Source organism: Pimephales promelas, chromosome 13 (assembly GCF_988280905.1).
Source record: "Pimephales promelas chromosome 13, fPimPro1.hap1.1, whole genome shotgun sequence".
NCBI lineage: Eukaryota > Metazoa > Chordata > Actinopteri > Cypriniformes > Leuciscidae > Pimephales > Pimephales promelas.
The window spans coordinates 10,898,041-10,920,664 of NC_142781.1; the positions used below are offsets into that span (position 1 = coordinate 10,898,041).

The window sequence follows — 22,624 nt, forward strand, 5'->3', positions numbered from 1 at the left end:
GCAGTGGGAAGCCCCACTCCAACCCCCAACCCCAAATCTAAACAGACCTCATGCTTCTGTCCTGCTGCCACATTCCATGACGTAGCACCACAAGCTTTTACAAGGGGAGACTTCATACAACCTCACTGTTTATTTTCAAGCTAGGAAATTCCTCACAATTTTCTTTATTTTTTTGTCTGAACCATAATGGTTGAGTAACTCGACCCCTCCAAGCAAAGTGTTTGGACTGAATATATGTTTGTGTTCGCATTGTTTTGTCTAAAAGCTGTATTTGGAAAATATCCATAATGAGCATTTTATTAGTGGCAGGATGAAGTGCTGCTGGGGAATTTTCATATCCTGTGAACGTTATTGAGGGGGTAAGGGTGAGAAGGAACTTTGGGGTGCCACAGCAGCTCGAGAGGATATGGATATGGTGGGTTGGGGGAGGATTATAAACACACCACCCTAACCATGACCTCTAACCCGAGAGTGAGCACTGAATGCCGCTAACACCATCTTCTTTCACACGACCAAGCTTCAATGAAGCAAGGAACAGTGCGCTGGAGATGCATCAGGGAGGCGGACGGCTGCTTCATTATGATAAGTACCAGCAGGCGGTGTGATAATATGCTTCGAACACTGTGGCTTTTTAAGACACGGAACACAGAAGCATCCAATGTGCTTTGTCGGTTCCAGACGGCGGGCTGCAGAGGGCTGAACCAGGGTATTGTGGGATGTGTGTCCTGTCCCATTCAGAAAAGATGATCTGAATGGCAGGCGCTCACATTGTGAGCTTCTTTGTGCATCTCACTGGCCATCTGCTGCCCTAAGGAGTGAGATCAGTCACCCTCGACCCGCGCAATTCATTCATTCCAAAAAGAAGCACAAGACTGGGCAGTGCCAAACTCTGAGCCAGGAGCGGCTATGTGATAAGTCAAAGGCACTTGTTGGATGTTTTATTATGTATCGGTATTTTCCATCTGCTCTTGACACGAAGCATCACAGACCTTTTGTGAATTAAGTCAAGCATATGTCTGCCTCTAATATTTCCCTCTATGGACTACTCTCATGCTGCATTCACACCGTACGCGAATAGCGCGTCAAATTTGCGCCTAACGCGTCTAGTTTGACTCTCGACCACTTTGTGTTAATTCGCGTGTCAAGAGTGAAAGTGACGCGCGTAAAAAAAAAAAGTTTGAAGCGAAATTTACACGCATCATGTGCGTCAGAATCGAAACCTGTTGGGGGCCATCTTTTTTATGTTGTTCGAGCATTCATCGAGAGAGTTACCACTCTATATTTGCTCTGGAGAGCATTATAGAGAGTATTTGTGTCCACCGGACTCTTCAGAGGTGAACCGTTTGGCTAGTTTCACCATTTGCTCGAGCTGGATGACGGCCACTGTCAGTGGTACTTCCACCTGTCCCGTGCATCCAGTTTGATGACCTGTTGTCCCGCATCGGAGCGAGGATCACCCTAGCCCTCATCCATCTAATCTGTCATTTGTTTTGATAATAAATAGAGCCAGCCTCCAAAGGTTATTAACCCGTCCTGTGATTTTTTTCTCTCACATCCAGACACGAACTTATGTGCTGTATGTTGGTTGTCTTTACATCATAATAATATTTCAAATAATCTAGTTATGTAATAAATAACATTCAATACAAAATGAACATGTCTCGCATATTGAAATAAAGTTTTAAGTGATAAAATATTTGCTTTGTTGTGCTTTAGAACCACACCAGGCATTTAGTCATATTACAAAATAATTTATTGAAGCATCCAGATACTTCACCACATGAGCAAGCAGCTAGGCTCCTGATTGGTTAACGCAGCGCGAATTGACGCCAAAGTTCAGATTTTTCAACTCGGGCAGCATTTGCATCAAACGCGTGAATGCACAAATAGCACTAAATAAATCATTCGTGCGTAACGCGCCAGGCGCGCTGCAGGATTTTTTTACGCGCGTGAAACGTCTTTGCATTGACTTAATATTGAAATCATTCGCACCTGACGCGCTGTGAACGCACCATTATGATACTTTTTTGATTATTGTAAGAAAAATGGTCTATGGACATTAATGAAACCTTAAATCATGTGATTCTTGTGCTATTCACTTTTTCGACTTGATGATCCAACTTACAATTTTTGCCAGGCGTACAATAAAACAGGTGAAAAGTCCCTTAAAGACACAAGCCATATATCTAGAATATCATAGGGACTTGGGGTGGGCTCTTTGACTTTGTCAGCAAGCAAACACCCAGAACACTCTATAGACTTTTGCACGGTCCACTCACATATAATTCAGGAACTATTTATATTTAGTTATAAGTTAAAGTGGGAAATCAGTTTTATTGATTTATTGTTTTCATTTTAAAGTCTACCAGGTGGACATATGCATAAGACACTGTGAATGTAGTCTTGCTTCTCCAAACCAATAAGCAATCACAGTTCTGCAGCCTGATATAAAACACATGCACATCTACACTCACATTACACATTTTACGCCCAGCAAACAGTGATTATGTCTGCCTGGCTCTAAGAATGAAGGCATTATAAAAGTATGTATTTTTATAAAGGACAACTCTAAGTGGTTTTGGGAGGGGTAGTTTTGGGTGGTAGAGCCAGCTGGCCGCCTGAAAGACCATCATGACTGGGCCTCTTGTTTGACCCAGCATGCCATAACTACCAGCACACCACACGTTTAAGACAAACTACCACACCAAAGACAACACAAGAGCACCAAGGAGAAGGGAGAAAGAGAGAGAGACCATTGTTGGTTCCAGGTGTTAGGGGTGTGATCGCTTGATAAAAGTAATGGGTTGGATCAAAGAAACAGACAGGAAGTGTGAGCACTGCAGTGCAGACATAGCACACAAACACACACACACGTTGTTTGATTCCAAGATTATTTTCTGGAACATAGGGGTAATATGCGGCTCATTGAAGAGTAGACTAACCCTTGTGCAAAGAACAGGGTCTTAATTTTACTGAATCTGCATTTGTAGTGTGCTTTAAATTTTAGAGGAATATTTAAAAAAGAATATGTACTTGCAGATTATATAGGTAATATTAATGCAATAAAAGGCTACTTGAGTACACTTGTCAGTACATTTGGCAGTACGCTTTTATCAAATTTCAAAGACAACATTTATGAATTTACATTTACTTAAACATGTTCTACTTAAATGGGACAAAAAGCACTCCTAAGTTCAACTACTTACGTTTAATGTAAATTTAAAGTACTGTACACTGCATGCTATTTACAATTAAATGAAAATATAATTAAATGTCCAGCAAAATTACGTTAATTTTGCACTTAAAGGAGAACTCCGGCGCAAAATGAACCTTTAGTCTAATTACACATTGCTACCTAGTCAACCGTTATCTGAGATTTGTTTTCATGATTGCCGAATGTAAATAGTTTTATCTCTAAAAATAGTTTAGCCTATAACGCTAGTATATGGGGCATAGAGTAATGACAAATAAAAATCGCTTGTTATTACCACTAACAAGGCTCAAAATAGCCCCACAGTTACACGGTAGCATAATAAGGCTCTCTACATTCAAACCGAAGCATTGAGAACTTTGTCAGTGTCCATACAGGTTAATAAGAAGATATTTTATACACAAAGTCAACTTCGCGAATACAGGAAGAAGCCATCTTTGAAAAATAGTCTCTACCAGTCGATCTACGAACGCCGATCCAAGTGCGCTGCACTGTGAAGAATCTCATATGATCCGTTGTTTCCGGAAGAAACACAAACACGAACCGTTTTCTTCTCTTCAGTACATGTAGCCTACTGTTCGCGCTCACCTTATCACCTTATTCACATCTTACCAGCGCACTTGGATCAGCGTTCGTAGATCGACTGGTAGAGACTATTTTTCAAAGATGGCTTCTTCCTGTATTCGCGAAGTTGACTGTGTGTATAAAATATCTTCTTATTAACCTGTATAGACACTGACAAAGTTCTCAATGCTTCAGTTTGAATGTAGGGACCCTTATTATGCTACCGTGTTACTGTGGGGCTATTTTGAGCCTTGTTAGTGGTAATAACAAGCGATTTTTATTTGTCATTACTCTATGCCTAATATACTAGCATTATAGGCTAAACTGTTTTTAGAGATAAAACTATTTACATTTGGCAATCATGAAAACAAATCTCAGATAACGGTTGACTAGACAACAATGTGTAATTAGACCAAAGGTTCATTTTGCGCCAGAGTTCTCCTTTAAATATACTCTTTTAAAGTATCTTATTTCCTTAATAAGTACTCTTTTTAAAAACTATGCTAATGTGTAGTTCTTTTTCACAAGGCAAATCATAGCATAATACAACACTAGGCAATACAGGAAATAGATTTTCAATTTTCTTTGGCTGCTGTTGTCAACAATATCTGATGAGATGTGATGGGCCAAGGTCTGTGTGCTTTCAGACATACAGAAGCAATTACGTAACACACCAAACTGAATATACTGTAACAGAGCATCAAAATGCTGCCAATTTCCAGAAAACTGTTTTTGTTGGCGCTAGACGGCAGTCAATTCAACAGCAATTTGTGAGAATACTGAGCAAAAGTGACAATGCCAGTTTCCATATGAGATTTTGTTGATGTCAGGCTGGTAAAAATGTGTTTAGCTTTGTTAAATGTTCACTAAATAATTTACATTTTATGAACACAATTTGAATAGTGTGTCACACATCATGTGTCACAAACCAAGCTCGGGACTCAAGTTTTGTGTTTCTGTTTTGTTGCTGTTTCCTGTTTAACTTGTAGTAGTTTTGTAGTTTTCTTTGTTGATTGGTTTCATTGATTGAACATTCCCTGGTTTTTATGTTAAGCTTGTTTGGCCTTCATCCCTGTTTGTATTTTACAGTAAGTCCTTGTGTTTGTACAGTGTCTGGTGTTGTCCTTTATGGATGTATTGCGTGCACTTAGTTGACATCACATTCGTGAACCTTGCTATTGCTAGTCACAGCAGGTGGCATTAGGTGGAGGGACATTCTAAATCTAGAGAGCACCTGATTGGACAAAAAAATGGATGCGCACATGATTGCTAAAGTCATCACTATTTTTGTTCTGATTTCCTGGAAGGGAAAGGATGAGACTTCATGAAAGTGCAAAAAGTTAGTGTTGTCTATTTTTAAGTGTAGCCTACTCTACTTAAAGAAATATTCTCAAAGCTTTCCCCCAAAATGTCTTTGATTAATTATTTTGAAAAATACTTTAGAGGCTACAATCCAAATGAAATAAAAAGGAATAAGTGGTTGAAGGGGGTTGCATGCTTTTTCCTGACAGGAAAGCTGCTGTGTGCGTCACAGAACAATCCAGAACGGAAGGAAAGCACTGCAGGCCAATGTGAGGTATAGCTCACAGGAAGACCATGCTGAAACAGGGTAGATATATAAAAAGGGCAAGGTCTGTGTGCACTGGGACATTTCTCATGTGAAAATGAAGGGATGATTGGATAAGACAGGTCTGGAGGGAGCAGCACTAGGACACAGGAAGCATGGCTGGACCTGTTCCTCCCTCTTCCTGAGACATAGTCTCTTATAGCCCGCTTGTGGGCAGAAAGGCTGAGCCTAACATAGGGTCAGCACTAAAATGGGAGTGTTCTTCAATCTGCTTCCGCTGTTTTTCTGTTTTGTATTGAGCATTCATCCCCCAAAAGCAAGCAAACTAAATGTTTATGAGGAGTTTGTCTTGGTTTTGCTTTATCTTTTCTGAATTGCATGACCTGCTTGACTTCTGAGTTCTGAGGGTATCCTCAGAGTCCTTTTGACGCAAGTCAGTCCAGCGGTGTCTAGTCAGCTCCTACTTGCTCTCAGACAAATGAAAAAGACTTCAGACTTCGGAGTGGCTACAGAAAAAAAGAGACTGCTATGCTTTTTTACCTTGGTTGGTCAGAACAAAAGTGGAGAAGACATTTTGTTGATAATTCCGCAAATAACTGCAATTGCAGATTTCGTATAGAGATGGCGACAAAGAGGAAAAACTACGGACTGCAGCTTTAACCATAGTAATGAAAGTATTCTCTCTTGCTGTATACTTAAGTGACCTTTTATTTCATTAAATTGATATCTCCAAGTACAGTTTTTAATGCTTGTCAGATTAAAATAAATTGAAAGTGAACGGAGACTTCTGACCCTTCTGACCACACAACGGTCTGTTTTCCAAGTCTCAAAAGACGCATACTTAAAACATGTCAAAGTTAGCTTAGCAGAAAGACAACTGGTTTGTTCTGCAGTTTTTGGTGTATTCCAAAGTTTTTTATTTTACAGTTTTATGCTATGCTCAAACCGGATGCGAATAGCGCGTCAGGCGCGAATGATTTCATGTTAAATCAATGCAAAGACGCGTTACGCGCGTAAAAAATTCCTGCGGCGCGAATGAGGCGTCAAGTTCGCGCGAATGGCGCGTTAAACTCGTTACGCACGAATGATTTAGTTAGTGCCATTTTTGCATTCACGCGTTTGATGCGAATTCGCGTCTGCCCGCACGAGTTGAAAAAACCGGACTTTGGCATGAATTTGTGCCGCGTTAACCAATCGGGAGCCTAGCTGCTTGCTCATGTGGTGAAGTGTCTGCTTCAATAAATTACTTTGTAATATGCATGGTGGGATTATGCACAACAAAGCAAATATTTTATCAATTAAAACATTATTTCTATATACGAGACATGTTCATTTTGTATTGAATGTTATCCATTCCATATCTAGATTATATGAAATAGTATTATGATGTAAAGACAATCAACATATGTGCATAAGTTTGTGTCTGGACATGAGAGAGAAAAAAAATCACAGGAGAGGTTAATAACTTTTGGAAGCTGGCTCTATTCATCAAGACAAAAATAAATGACAGCTAGATTAGGTGGATGAGGGCGAGGGTGATCCTCGCTCCGATGCGGGACAACAGGTCATCAAACTGGGCGCGGGACAGGCGGATTAACACAAAGTAGTCAAGCGTCAAACTAGACGCATCAGGCGCGAATTTGACGTGCTATTCGCGTCCGGTGTGAACGTAGCATTACACTGCAAGGCTATGAATACAGCCTTGCAGTGTAAAACTGTATAATAAAAAAAAACTTTAGAATACTGTATGCTGGGTCTGGGTGCTTTTCTCTGAAGGACTAATATTTGGCCACTGCCATGTTTTAGCACCTGACTCCCACCAGCAAACCACACAAACACACAGTTGCTGCTAATGGGCAGGATGCTGCGGTTACAGCTAAGCCCGAGTAAACACGGCAATGCCTTAAACACACCGAAACACACAACTCCTAAGCGCTGCACTCACAAAATCAATACAGCTCCAACTGCATCTTTCTTCAATAAATTCCTATTTTTATCTTTTTGCTTAGACGTTAACAATGACAAACTGATATTTTCCAGCGAATAAACAAAGTTAGTTGTAACGTACAGTTAAGTAAACAAAGCCTTGCCAAAGACTCAAGAAAACATGCATGATTTGTTAATATTGTTTGTTGCAGAGTACAAGCCTTAAGACCTTATTTACATTCCTCTCAGGTGATCCATTCACAATTGATCAGGCGAGACACATTGTCATGATCGTGAGTCAAGTTAGAAATACAAATATGTTTGATATAACTAAGTTTACCAATGATGTAACATAATTTGTCATTAAAAAAAAACACTTTTCTGGGTAAAGCATGGCATTGCTCAACACTAAAGACAGATTTCAACAAGGTACGAAACTGAACTGCCCATTCATTTCACTGATAAAAGTCCAGCCTGCCAAGAATATCGCTCTCATATCAACAAAGAAAAGAGTCATTTCCTTTGGCCATACACTGTTGTTGAGCCCTTTCCTGCTAGTGGGCCACTGTCCAATCAGAAAGCTCCTTTTCTTTTCAAATGTCATTGAGAAATCAGTCCACCCATCCATGTCAGTTCCGGTTAGGCAGTTTGGGTCAAACATGCATGGGAACAATGTTGAAGGGTTATTCCTAACAAAACTCACACTGGGAGTTTTGCATCTTAAGAATTGGGTTGGAATAGTCTTCCTCCCTGAGAATATCCACTGTAATTGCTTGAGTTTACTTCATTTTCCATGTTTCTAGTGCAAAATTGAGTGTGAAAGCCTTTAAAAGTACACTCCATTGACCATGAGAATGGATGCATTTGGCGAGTCCACACTACCCTAGTGTATCTTTGTTTTTGAGCCCTCAAATCACTCACTTATGCACACAGTGCTGCAAAGACATCAGATTTGTCAGCAAGCCGGATCAAAACACCAAGGAAAGTATACTTTGGTTCTATAAGAAAACTCATCTTCTGACCCAATCGATGGTGTCACATGGATGTTTAGATTCAACCGCACCCATGTCGGCTGGTGCTCATTAAATGCTTCATTTCTAACGTTTGCTGAAGTTGTTACATTCAGTCATCCTCTGTTACAAAAGAACCTCCTCTAGGCTGAAAGGCACATGTAAACAAACCCAAAAGACCCTTCTCTCTTACATAACATGACTGAATATTGTGGTTCCTGTCTACACCAAAAATCTGATCTGACCACAGGGAATTTGAGAGGCGTGCCTCTTACACAACACAGCACGAGCGCTGGACAGAACGGAAAATACTGTTGGAGAAAGACTCATAGGCATAGTCAGAGGAGAGCACGTCGAATCAGAGCATGTCCTTTTGCAGGCTTTATGTACCCTACAGACTTCTGAATGCATCACTAGTTAGTGGTGTTTGCTAAAGCGAGCATCACGACAGTATGACATTACTTTTGAAACCCAATATAAAATCAATGGCAAGAGGCAATGGTGAGAAAAAGTGAATATTACAAAACGTAAAGTTGCATTTGTGATGGATTTCACAGAAATGTTTTGAGAATAGTGGCAAGGATTAGGAAACCGTGGCAATTACAAGAAATAAAGTTGCAATTCTGAGATATGATAACTTTGTAAAATAAAGAGTCATAATGACAAGAAATAAAGTGGATTTTACATGAAATCAAGTCACAATTGTGAGATGAGGTGGATTCCATAGCAATGTAGCAATGCGCTATACCCTTAGTTATTGTTTTATGGTGTGTTCACACTGAACGCGAATAGAGCATCAAATACGCGTCTATCGCGTCTAGCTAGACGCTTGAACATTCGCTCGAGTTTTCAACTTGCGCGGAAGACATTCGCGGCAAACGCGTCGCCAATTCGCGTCATTCGCAAAGCCCGGCACGAATGATGCGTCTATTCGCATCTTTGCATTGACTTTTGTATGTAATCTACTGGCGCAGATAAAAAAATGTGCGTTCGGTCTGAACATACCATTAGTTGTTTATCCATGTAACCTTAATAAATAAGGTTATGACACCAAAAACTATTAGCCTAACTTATTAACATTTTAAATTGTTACAGATAGTCAGTAATAAAATAAGATCAAATAACGAGCAATGGCACAAATAAATGCAACAGAAAATTACAAATAAATCCATACCACTCTGAAACATCCTGTGAAATCCGTGCTTGAAATCCGTTCTGCACAATCCTCTCGTTAACATTGTCAGGGTCTGAATTAAGCTCGAAAGTCGAAATGGTTTAAAATTGCCAATTTAATTGTCAAAAATGAAAACTCCATTGGTAATATTTACATCTGAGTAGAGTTTGTGGTTATGAAGGGGCGGGACATTTCCCGAGCACGCGCTGAGCGCTGCCAATCAACACACTGGGCCATTAACACTCTGGGCCATTCATTAACACTCTGGGCCAACACACTGGGCCATTAACACTTTTTAGTTACTTGAATCAATGATCAGCACTAATAAAGCCACAATCTTATAGACCATTAACTAAAAAAAGTTGGATTAGGGTTTAGTTACCCTTTAATGATACTTAAAATTAGTTGTCTTGAGAATTAAGGCTCTTTTGACTTGGGTCAGAAAGTAATCAACCCAGGACAGTCTAATAACCAATTAGTAGCAACCTGGCAACCACCCACAACACCCTAGCAACTTCTGCATGCACTCGTATTTCTAGTTTTAATGTGAATTATGGGTCATAGAGGTTCACAGAAAGTCTTTGTGGGAAAATGGGCTCTGTTTAATGCACATTAAATCCTTAATCTTATAGGATTTGAGAGTTCCCAGTTTACCGTTCCACTAGTCAAGACTCTGTGGCTTAGCTTAGATTGGCTTTTAAAGCCTTAAAACAGGCATTTCTCATATTATTTGAAACAATATTCTAGTTTTGTCAGTGTAGTGTTTAATGCCAATTTTAATGCAAAATGTTGGAGTAACTGTTGCTGTGGTTTCCGTCAAAGGCAAAAGAGACTGTTCTCTTTAGAGTCGAGTAAAAATATGTACTTTTTTAACTAACTTGTAGCCTAACTTTTGTAGTTTGTTTGAAAATGCTGGTGCAAACCCCCTAATTCACACCCCGCACTTCCAACAGACATATTTCCGTAGGCAAGATAAAGTCCTGATAAACAGTTGTCTGGGTAAGGGAGTGAATAAGAATCGTCAGTCTTGGGAACTGAAGAGAAACACTGCATGTGTAATTAAAAGCAGCTGCGGCTGAAGGATGATCATTATACTGGGGGGAAGGCCTGGGAAAAGTGGATGATGTCATGAGGAGCCCATCTTAAAACAGTTGAACATAGCATTCTGCATTTTATTTAGCATTCGGTAAGGTATGGGAAAACGTTCCTGTTTATCGCCGGAGGGATGGATAAAGCTGGGAATCAAACCAGCTCTTACTCGGTAAATTTCATTAGAGAAACAAGAGTAAACAAACTGTTAAAACAGCACATGCCTGTTCGTTTTCTCTGACTGGAGACAAAAGGGTTTCTCTGAGAAGTCGTGGTCATCTCTGCGAATTTACTGCAACTCTGACATCATTTGATGAGCGGCGCAAAGACGACACACTGGCGCATGGCTTTCCCAAGGTCCATTATTAACACAGAAGCGGGATGCTGATAAGATCGTATTTTACTGTTAAATAGCAGAGCGGCTGATTCGGGGTCCTTGAATTTCCAGTGTGGTGTGACCACAGCAAGCCCCCGAACCGCTCGGTGCCCCCCTCACCCAAACGGACGCCTAGACTAACCGACCTCCGGCTCCCAAAATTACAGCCATGGGCACACATCACTCCTCATTTCCATATGCTACAGTACATGACTAAGAAGCTGTGTGTTCACATGACACAAACAAACACAAGGCATGTTTAACCATAACTATGCAGACTGAAGTGAAGGTCCATATGTACATAGTTGAGAATCATACTTTGACTTAATTTTCTTTTTAAGAGACATTTGTTCATGAAACAGACTACACTCGTGTTATTAGTCTGTTATTGTGTTAGAAACCTAGTCAACAATTTAAACTCAAACTAATCTTGTGTTCTGTCACATTTGCACCTTTTCACTTCAGTGGTCAGACTGGGTTTGATCCAAATTCCATAATCAGCGAATTCACCTCAATCGCCATATGCCAAAAATGGAAAAGGGGGTTCAGGTTTGCCAAGGACAGTGTCAGCCCTGTTTGATTTGGACTAAGGTGAATTCCCTTTCCCCATTTGTTAAGTTTCCACATCAGATCCCTGCTGGATGTTCAATGGCTCTTTGGCTTGCAGAGCTGTAGGTGTTCGGCTGAAAGGCAGGCACGTGCTTGAGCTGGATTTGCTTTCATACTGGTGTTGAATAAGAAGAATGGAAACTATGTCAGATTTTATGCTATAATACAGCTTTGGTTTTAAGTCAAACATGACTATTTTTTCACATGTAAGACCTCTGTAAATTACATTAAAGGGTCACACAAAAATGAAAATTCTGTCATTTATTGACACTCATGTCGTTCCAAACTTTTGTTCATCTTCAGAACAGAAATGAAGATGTTTTCAATTAAATCTTGAGAGCTTTCTGTCCCTCCACTAACAGTCACACTCACAACTACCACTTTGTCACTTCAAAAGTTAATAAAGGGATCTTAAAACTAAACCATCGGGTGGTTTTAGTGCAAATTTTCTGAAGAGACTTGATCGCTTTATATGATAAACAGATTGAATTTAGGTTTTTATTCACATATAAACATTCATCAACTCACACATCAGTTCTGGTAAACGGAAGCTCAAGCATGTTTGCTTGGGGTGCGAGAACCAATGTGGTTCATTCTCATGTTACGCAGCACGTTTGAGCTTCAACAAGAACCAATGAGGTTCATTCTTGTGTTACCCAGCACGTTTGAGCTTCAGCAAGAACCAATGAGGTTTATTCTTGTTAAGAAACATGTTTGAGCTTCAACAAGAACCAATGAGGTTCATTCTCATGTTATACGCAGCACGTTTGAGCTTCTGCCAGAACCAATGAGTGTAATTCTTGTGTTAAGAAACACGTTTGAGCTTCTACAAGAACCAATGAGGGTTTTTGTTAAGCATCAAGCAGGTTCAGTTGAGGTTCTGCTTGTGTTTGCTGATCAATGTTTAATGTTTATTTGTGAATAAAAGCCTAATTAAATCTGTATGTTATTCAAAATTAGTGATTCTCTTCAGAACATTTGGACTAAACCGCTCGATTCATATGGATTAGTTTTACAATCTCTATATGAACATGTCAAAGTGATAGTTGTGTTACTGTCAATGGAAAGACAGAAATATTAATATTAAGAAATATCTTAATTTGTGTTTCGAAGATAAACGAAAGTCTCACAGTTTTGGAACGACATGAGGGTGAGTAACTGATGACAATTTTTTGGTGAACTAACCTTTTAAGGCCGTGTGTCCACCAAAGTGTTTTTAGACAGCTGAAAACAGCAGGCTCTCTTCTAAAAAACGCCTTGCTGCAGACACTTGAGAGTGCTTCGGTGGCGCAGCGTTTTTGTTTCGTTTTTTCAGTTGAGACACTTTGGTTGCTAAGGTATGGAATCTGGGAAGTGTTACTGGTATCTGATTTTGCAGATAGTTTGTTTCCAAATATAAAAATGTCAAAACAATGTAAAGAATTTGCTCTAGCTCTCGTTTTAAATTATTTAGTTCCGTTGTTGTGTGTGTTGTTGCCAGTTGGTCGCTGTGGTATTTGACCCGGCCCTCCTCCTACACTGTGATTGGATGGTTGGGTAAAAAGCTGCGTTTTACCCAATGTTGAACAATTTTCAACTCTCGGTGTCTGGAAAAACTGCCAAGCACTCAGCTTGAAACAGATACTCAGCGCCTCGTCAGGCTGCTGTCGTCTTTAAATATGAGGCACTCCCATTAAAAACAATAGAACAATTACTGGCCTTTTTGGTGGACACACGGCTTAAAAATATTTTTTATACTATTTACAATATTAATAGGGTGTATTTTTGACATTTTTTATCAATTGTAAAGACCTGCAGGAAATTCCATTCCTTTAGGAAAGGCAAATCTAGTTTACAATGGATTAAATGTAATGTGCAAACATCTATTCAGATTTGAAAGATCATAAGGCACTCAACTCAATTAGCCAAATTTTCAGTCACAAGTTTGAAAAGCCAGTCTGTTCAAGGAGCAGGCCTCTATAAATTTTGGCAGTGCTGGTCCGAGGGCATGTGGTGACACTAATTGAGTTGAGCTGGGCTAAAATAAGCTGTGAAGATGTTATCACGCGTACTCCGGTGTTGTACCATCTCCATGGCCTTTGTGCAATTACATGCTTCTACTGGGCCCCAACAAGCGGCCCAATGTTGAGATTGAGCCAGGCTTAGCAAAAAACAACAGAACTCAAGGAGCACTAATGCCTATCGCATTCCTCCATCACAAAAAAGTGGGTCTCTGCACACAAAAAATGGGGGTTAATTAGGGAGAAAATCCAGTGAAAATTCCGTACGGCAGCAGTTCAGACAGCGGGGAACAGAGGGTCCTTCTTCCAGCCCACAGCACAAAGACATCAAGGCACTTTAGAGGGTGGATTAGGGCTGAGAGCCCACAATGACTAGCAGTGGAAAAATGAAAACAGGAGAGACACGTGATGCAGGTCCAATCTGTTACTCACCTCTTTTTTTCTCGGATAAAAGTTAAACGGCATGGCACTAATTACCGATTCCAAAGCAAAACAAACACAAACAGCTGGCTAACACAGAAAGCATTTCACACAAAAAGCCATATGTTTGTTTGATGGACATTTGTCAAATCAGTCTAACCAGTAAGTTAATTATCCACACATCAACAAAATAAATGTTGCCTTTCAAAAAAAATCTATAAATTCTACCCTGACTATCTTCCATTTTTATTTCATAGGGAGCCAAGCGAGTGAGCTGCTATGTAAAATGAAAGCACTTACCATGATCAGTAGAAGTTGTGTTTGTTCCAACAAAACATTTAACTTCTTTTCAATTCTAACCTCTAAACTATTTTTTTCTTATTATTAATAATTTAGTGATTTGAACGGTCCCGTTGCTTCTAATATGGATTATGTGTTATATTATATATGTGTCTACTAATATGTGTTATATTGTAACATTTACAATGTGTATGTAAATTTTATTTGTATGTAAAAAGTATACTTTTAAAAACGGAATTCTCACTATTAACTAACTATTAACTACGATTTTTGCCTCAATAAGCAACTGTTAGGGATAAACATATTTTTTTATGTTTAGATGGGTTTTGTAGAGTTGAATTTTGCAGAATTACCCATTTTTAACACTGTTGAACGGATTTTTAAACACCTCTGATTGGCCATTGTGTTGAAGCGCTCAACATATATGTCTGTGATTGGCTACAATGATCCACAATGACATCTTTGACGCCCTTCATCGAGCACTTAAACACATATAAGGGATATACTGATAGTCCCCTGCTTTTAAACTTGTCAACACAATGGCCAATGAGAGGAGTTTAAGAATCTGTTCAACAGTGCTCAAAATGATAGAGGGAAATGCTGGTATCGTAACAGTTTTAAATTTCAGTACCGACTTGATACGTCGGTACTTTTAGAAAAACAAGTTTTGTATTATGTTTCAGGCTATGTTTACACGGAAAAGATTCTGAAGAGAAAACGCAAAAGTGGCGTTGCGTCATCACTTTTTATTCTGTGTTTAGACGAGCGTTTTGTGTGGGAAATCCGCGTGCAAATGGTGACGCAAAAGTGTGTGAAATTCAATGTAGTGCGCACTTCAGGCGGCTAGGAGTGCATACTACAACAACACCAAGTCCACGCGCCTGTGTACAACCTTCACTGTCAAGCAGACTTTGGCGTTTTTACCGTTTACACGGGAACACGGCGGTAGAGCGTTTTTAAGATTTCCACTCTGGTGGTTTCACTTTTTTGCGTTTTTAAGCCTCAAAAACGCCGTCGCCGTGTAAACGAAAGGCACATCCGATAAAATATTTTTACGTTTTCACCCGCGAGCGTTCTCGTGTAAACAGGGCCTCAGTTTTGTGGCTCAGTTCTCTCTAGTTTCTCTGTTTTAGTTAGTCTCCTAGGGAACAAATAGTTTAATTAAGTGGTCACAGATGTTTTCACATTTCTTTGATTGGTTTGTTCTGTCTATTTAAGCCCTGTTTCTGAGTTCCTTTTGTTAATAAAACAAAGAATGCAGCATTTAGACCATTTTCTCCTCATTATTGCACCCGATTTGTGACAGAAGAACTGACCAAATTATATGGATTTAGTAGCAATCTAGATTCTCCTGCTCTCCCAGGAGAACCAATCCCTAGAGGAACACACAAAGGCTTTCCTGGACCTTCAAATCCACTATGACGACACCAGCCTGTGTGTGTTTTTCCGGGCAGGTCTGAGCGAAAGGACCAGGGTGTGGTCTGGGAAATTAAGAGGGGAGAGGGGATAATTTCAAGGACTATGTGGAGTGGTTACTTCTGTGTGAGCTGGCAACATTGCCTGTGCCCCTAGAAACACTGGTGGAGTATAAGGTGATGTCTGTAGCCCAACACCTTCAATACAACGGACGAAACTGCTCATAGACGGGGACAGGGAGTGCTTAAGGCCAATTTCTCTTCCATGCACTGAGCCTGTCCTTGTTGGCAGTCCTGAACTCTTAGTTTTGGTTTTCCCACCCTGCCTCACATCCCCACACCCTCTGCCTGTTTTTAAACTGCCTGTTCCAAGTCTTTAAGTTCAGTGCCAGCCTAGAGAGTTCCTGTGTTTTATGCCTGTTCCATGTTACCCTGATGTGCCTGTATGTTCTCACCCATCTGAACTTCTCAGGACTGCAGCTTTGCCTGCACTGCCTCTCCTCAGTCCTTTAGCTTCATCTCTGGTCATCCTTGGGTCGCCTTGCAGTCAAAGTATTTGTCAGTCCAGTCCTGGTGGGTAGACCCAGTAGCTCCACCTAGGACCTTCGGTACGGTACACCACTCCTCCTAGGTCTGTCAAGCAGTTGGATCCACCGTGGTGCCTCCCTCCCTCGGCTCCACTTAGGGCTGTCATCCCTTCGGCTTCACCAGGCTTTGTCGTCCCTCTGGTTCCACCTTGATCGGTCGTCGTTCTGTCTACTACACCATGGACTGCCGGGCTTCAGCTTTGCTTTATCTCTCCACCTCTTTGGCTTCATCGGGCTCCTCTTTTCCTTCAACTCCCCCTTGGGCCTTCACCCCAGTCCTCCGGCACCCTGGCTTCACCTCAGTTGATTGTCGCTGCAGCTCGCCCTGCCCATCCAGCACCAGCGTCGTGTTAATGAGGCCCCTAAGTTAATAACTAATGATTTTTGCAACGGAAGTGAATCAATCAATCAAAACTAACTTCAGCTGGAAAATAACTTTATTCTAGAGCTGCTGTAAAGCCAAAACATTCTCTGTTACTGTAATTTCCAATTATCACTGTAAAAAGTGCTATATAAATGAAGGTGACTGACTTCTCAACAAATTCAATTTTCTGGCTAAAATCTTGCCCAAATACAGACTAATTAGGCAAATTGGTGCTATAAAATCAATAACACAATGACAATAAAACCCACTGCCCTTGCGGTCCGTGTAATTTGACCTTAGCAGCTGAGAGCTCACAATGCTTCATCAGTATTCGAACGGAAGGGCGGCATGAACTATGCAGCTCAAAAGGTCAAAGAATGCCACATTATACAGGCAAACAAGATATACCATATAACATAATCCTCTGTTTTAACCCTTGTGCTGCATTAGATTTTTAACACCGTTGAGTGCATTAAGGACCAAAAATGGCCACATATTAAACATTGCCTAAAATATTATATATTATTAATATTTTCCACTTTTACCAAGTTAAATCTTTTAACCAGCATCAGTCCTCATCATAACTACCAAAAATCTATTCAATTTCAGGATTTTAACCCTTTAATTACCAGTTTTGTTTGCGAAACCATCGATTTGTATAAGAGGAAAAAACACAAAAATTCAATTATTTTCAATAAACTAAATGCAAAGAGAAAACTTTAGATTTGGATTATCACAGTCCCACTTTGCAAAAAATCCCACTTAGCGCGTTAGAGACCAAAAATGGCCACCTATTAAACATTGCCTATTGCCTAAAATAAGGTGCATTTCCACCCATAGGGAATAAATATGTAGTGACGTCATCTGGTGGAATACACTATATAATGCAAATATAATGCTTTTGCTTCAAAATGAAAGGATGTTTGTGCAAAAATCATGTTTCATGTATTACTGACAGCCTCAGATTTAAACAACGTTTTAATGGGTTTCAATGGGCCATTTTTGGTCTTTATGGTGCTGAGTGTTACTATTTGATCTACACAGTGTGTGTTATACATATTTTGCAAAATGGGATCACATTTTTTACATGTATCCAAAAAGTCACAATTTTGCCAAATTTCATACCATTTGCATTAAAACAGCCAAAATGGTCAAAGAAATTAAACTGCAAAAGACCAAAAATGTCCCTAATGCAGCATAAGGGTTAAATTAAACAAATGTACACATTGTAAAGAAATGTGATTATGCATATATGATGCTAATATGGTTACTCCTGACCTTTCAAGTAGTTTAGGATAGCAAAAAAAATATATATAATATATATATATATATATATATATATATGATATGATATGGCTTGCCAGAAAATTCCACCAATGGAGGGGGGAAGGAGTTCAAAATGAGAAGAAGCTTACAATTTATTTTGATTCATAGAACATTTTTGCTACTTTTGTACAATTTTGGTATAATTGATGTCCAATGTAAAATCTGTGTCGAAAAGCATAACCAGAACTAATGGATTAGCAGACAGCGCATGCATAACTAGCAAGGCCATTTTTCAAAGGGCAATAATCATTACTATTCACTGCACTTGCTTGGTTGACACTCACTGAACACATTGGCTTGTTGACTGAAACATTGGATGGAGATCTGATACACAAAGACATTACAAGCCCGAATGACGCCTGGACAGAATTCAACCTCTGAAACATTAGACCAATCTCAACTCCATGTGCTTACAATTTACCAACAATTATCAGGTGCATTAGCATCACTGAGTAAACTTGGCACGCTGCTGTCAGATGTCCAGGTGCAGCTACCTGGCTCTTACGCTCAATTGAAATCAAACAACAGAGCTAATATTTCACAATCAAGAGATGGAATCAAACCGCTTGTCAGCACTAAATGTAGTGTGTAGTGACTGCACCAGGGGAAAAGGGAAATGAGAATGCATCACGATCAGTTAAATGCACGCCAGAACCAATGACGTGACATCCACTGATGTCATACTTGGCTTGATGCGTTATAAGGAGCCAAGTGTGATTTGAGAGCAAGATTTTCAGGTCACTGAAACCACCCCGGCAGTTTAGTTTGAAACTGGGTACGGTTCGCAACTTCGCATGGAAAAATTGGTATTGCGAACCCAAGATTGCACTGGGGTACCAAACCCTAGACTACCTGGTCTGAGTTTGTTTGCACTCGAAATGGCGCGATTCATGTGAATGTGAAATCAACGCACTTAATCAGGAAGTAAGTCAATAAAAAAAAATCTAGAGAAATAAAGAACGTGTCATTGACCTAACTACTTTAATTGATCGTTCCTCGTACAAAGCTCCAGAACACTTGGAATAATGTGCAAGAGTCCTATGTTTATGGAGCTTGAAAGTCCCTGGTTACCATCTTTTCACATCCTTTTAACCTTTAAGACCAAAAACATCACAGACAGTTAAGTTAAGTTCAGCAGACTAAACATTTTTGGATGAGAAACCCAAATATAGCATTTCAGATGTGGACCATCACAGGCAAAAATTCAGTTGCAGCTCATTATATATCAGCGTGCGCGTTCCATTATGATGTGGCCGCTTTGATCAAAAAGCCGGTTTAGTTGGAAGCTGCAGGAGTGTGTGGTGGAGATTATGGTATGGCGTTTCCATGACAGAGCCAATCTGGAAGGATTGCCAGAAAAAATCCAGGTCAAAAACCTTCTGCTGCTGCTGAAGACGCTCGCTCTACCAAATCCATGGCTTTATTCATCTCCAGCTGATGCTTTGAGCCCCATTCACCTCAGCTGCACTCTGGGAATCCAGCTGGTCTCTGGATGCTCTTTGAGATCTTGAAATCCATAGCAAACACTTTAAGGCGGCGGCAACAAAGAAGCACACACACAGCCTGCGGATGGGGGTGGATAAGGGTTTTGAAGACACAATAAAGACGCATGAGGACTCTAAGGGGGCAACATGCGGTGGATTTCGCGCAGTGTAAATCATTAATAGGTTTCTCCTATTAACGTAAAGCCCCTGTTATTAAAAAAATATATGGGTGGAGAATGAGATTATACTGCTCAGCATCACTACTTAGACCTTAAATAGCTATCATTAAAACAAATGGAGGACAATCTCATTAACATCATTTTATTCAATACTGAGGCAATTGGGAGAAGACCTATAGCATTTTAATCTGTGCCCTCAAAACTCTTCCTGCATATATGATTGTGCTTTGTCGACGGTAGAAAGGTTCTTCAAATTTAGTGGATACAAAATTTGACTAACCAAATGTTTCCAAACAGGTGTTCTTAACACTCCCTTTGACAGGGCAAACAGATAGTCCAACCTCAATCTTACGCATTGGCGGAGGCAATGTTGCTATGCTGGTGAGGATGCACAAAATAGAACATTTAAAGTCAGCATGTAATCAAATCTGACGAATCTTATTTTTTTATGGAATATTGCATTATTATAAATTATTAATCTGAGCACATCATTATTTTTTTAAGTATATGTGCCCTTTTTATCTTTAATTAACTCTCTTGCAGCAGGGTCTCTTCTCTGATGACGTATTAACCACCTGTCACCCACATGAGATCGACCAATAGCAAACCACAACCATCCAATCAATTCCCCATGGACAAAATCAAGTCCCGCAGATGCAAGTCACACAATAGAAAAGAAAAGACTATCACAACTTCTGTTTCATGCTGAGACTGTCGACTTTAAAATTAAAACGAAACAAAAGTAAATAAATTAATTAATTAATTAATTAATTAAAAAATAAAAAAACACTTAGCTATTAGTTTGACACCCAGAGTCTTCATTTTAAACAAAGTGTCTTTTTGGTGTGGACATGGTGTCGGTGTGTTCGTAGGCTTTTTCTTTAAAATAAATGACACGTGGTTATATTTGGTATCTAATGAATGAATCATCCTGAACATATCATACTTTTCCAAATATATTGGTGCCACGGCTCTGTGTTATTGCTGTGCAATAGCCTATTCTTAACAGAGAAAAATGAGAAACAGACAGGAAAAATAAAAGCTCAGTAGCCTATTGTATGTACATTTAATAAAAATAAAAACAGCGGTAGAGACAGAGAGAGATCCGACATCCGTGGCAAAATGATTATTATGCATAGATGCTTGCTCTTTGAAATTGTCTTGAGTGTATCCATGTTTTTATGTGTTTGTTATCTGAGTCGGTCTTGTCGAAGACAAATTTCTGTCACTTGTCACAGACAATAAAGTTTTTCTTATCTTCTCTTATCTTATCTTATCTTTTACACGATCACTAAGCCTGTCGCGTTTCATATTGTGACATGCCATAAAGTTACATCAAACAATAAATTAAAGGCTTCCCTACTAATAGTACTAAAAAACTAGTTGTTGTATACGCTCAACTTTAACCGTTTCAATTTCAAATTTCACAGCGCTGAACCAAGATTAAACGCATCGCAGAAATATAAGAAAAGTTAAGATCCACTTACCACAGCTGAAATGAAGACAACTATTGATCATTAATCATAGTCACTAGACAATATTATCTTTAGGAAACAACATCCTTTAATATGGCTTTTTCTTCAAGTACACGTCGTTCTCTCCTCAAGCGCAGAACGCCAACTGACCATCATGAGCCAAAGAAGCGCGCGCCCAAACCACACCTCCCCCCTCTCCAAAATCTCTGTAAAACAGCCCACTGAGAAACATTGAGTTGTTATTCGCATTCCTGTCGATATTATTCACTTATTAACCAGGTTAGTGCTCACGTGAATGTTACTTCACACACTGTTTCTTTAGCATTAAGTCTTGTAAATGTCTTGTTTTTAGTCGGATATTTTCAATGAATCTGATGTCTTTTCACAAAATCTGACTGATCTCGCATGAATATCGTTTCTTTATGAAGCGGTGAATGAGCTATATTGTCAATTTTATTTGTAGTGGTCTGAGAGGGATTGGTAGACTTGATTAGTTGTATGAACGGATTTAAATGTTTATCCGTGATAAACATCACAATGACCTCATTTCTTTTGTGGTGGAGTGAAGAACTTAAAATCCAATAATATTTCCTTATGCCTGCTAGCATGTGATTTCAGCAAACCATAAGATAATTAGAAACCACACTGTATGGCATGGATCTAATAACTGAATGGCTGTTAGAACTGTACGATGAAGACACGATTTCACGGTATATCACAGTCTGAACCTTTATTGTGGTTTATTTTACTGTCAGGAGTACAGAGGATATAAAAATGGAGTCAAAGGACAAATACAGTAAAAAATAGTGGCGCATAGTATATTAGTTTACTATACTTGCTTATCACATAGATAGACTACACTGGCTACGACACAGGTAGTAGAAGAATAAAATGTTATCAGCATGCGCTAGAGGTAAACTAATAGGGCAAGATGAATACTTTGGCAACTGTTTTTATTTGCGCTTAAAAAGAGGAGGAAGTGAAAGAGGAGAATATGGACTACCCATAGTTAAGTAAAAGAGACCAAATTGGTGTGCAAATTTTGCAAATGGAGCTTGAGGTAAGTAATTTTAGCTTGTTGCATTTTTATTGGCTAGTCAGTAGACGTCGGTCATTGTAGCAAACACACTGTGAGATAAACATATTAAATTTATGACCCTCCTGAAAATGATCTCAGGTTATCTTTAGTCGCAAGACTATGACAACGTCCATCTTTGAACCTCTCTCACTGTATGATGTAGAACCACCGTTTAGGAGAGATGACCACAGAAATCGCCACGATTGGTCATCTTTTATCTGGGACAGCCCAAAATCATATACTGGGCATAACACAACACTATGGCTTATGAAGACTTAAAGAACATCAACAGCATTAAAACTCTTGTTTTATTAATAAAACATCATCTATATTCCTTAAAAATTCTCCTTTGTCTTCAGTAGAAGTGAGAAACGCGTATGCTGTAACCTATTACTTTAATGTCTTGTGTTCTTAAAGGCTGGCTGTGTAGAGACGGAACAATCCACACGTCTCCGTAAACAGTTAAGATA

At 39.5% G+C, this 22,624-nt stretch overlaps 1 protein-coding gene across 2 annotated transcripts in view; it reads right to left on the reverse strand.

The window, feature by feature from the left end:
- tiam2b (TIAM Rac1 associated GEF 2b) overlaps window positions 1-21,245 on the reverse strand; it is a 51,347-nt gene extending 30,102 nt beyond the window's left edge. For both annotated transcript variants that reach the window (XM_039693168.2, XM_039693167.2), the window contains exon 1: window positions 21,089-21,245. The gene's annotated coding sequence lies outside the window, so the exon portion shown is untranslated. The remainder of the gene's footprint in view (window positions 1-21,088) is intronic.
- Between the last annotated feature and the right edge of the window lie 1,379 nt (window positions 21,246-22,624).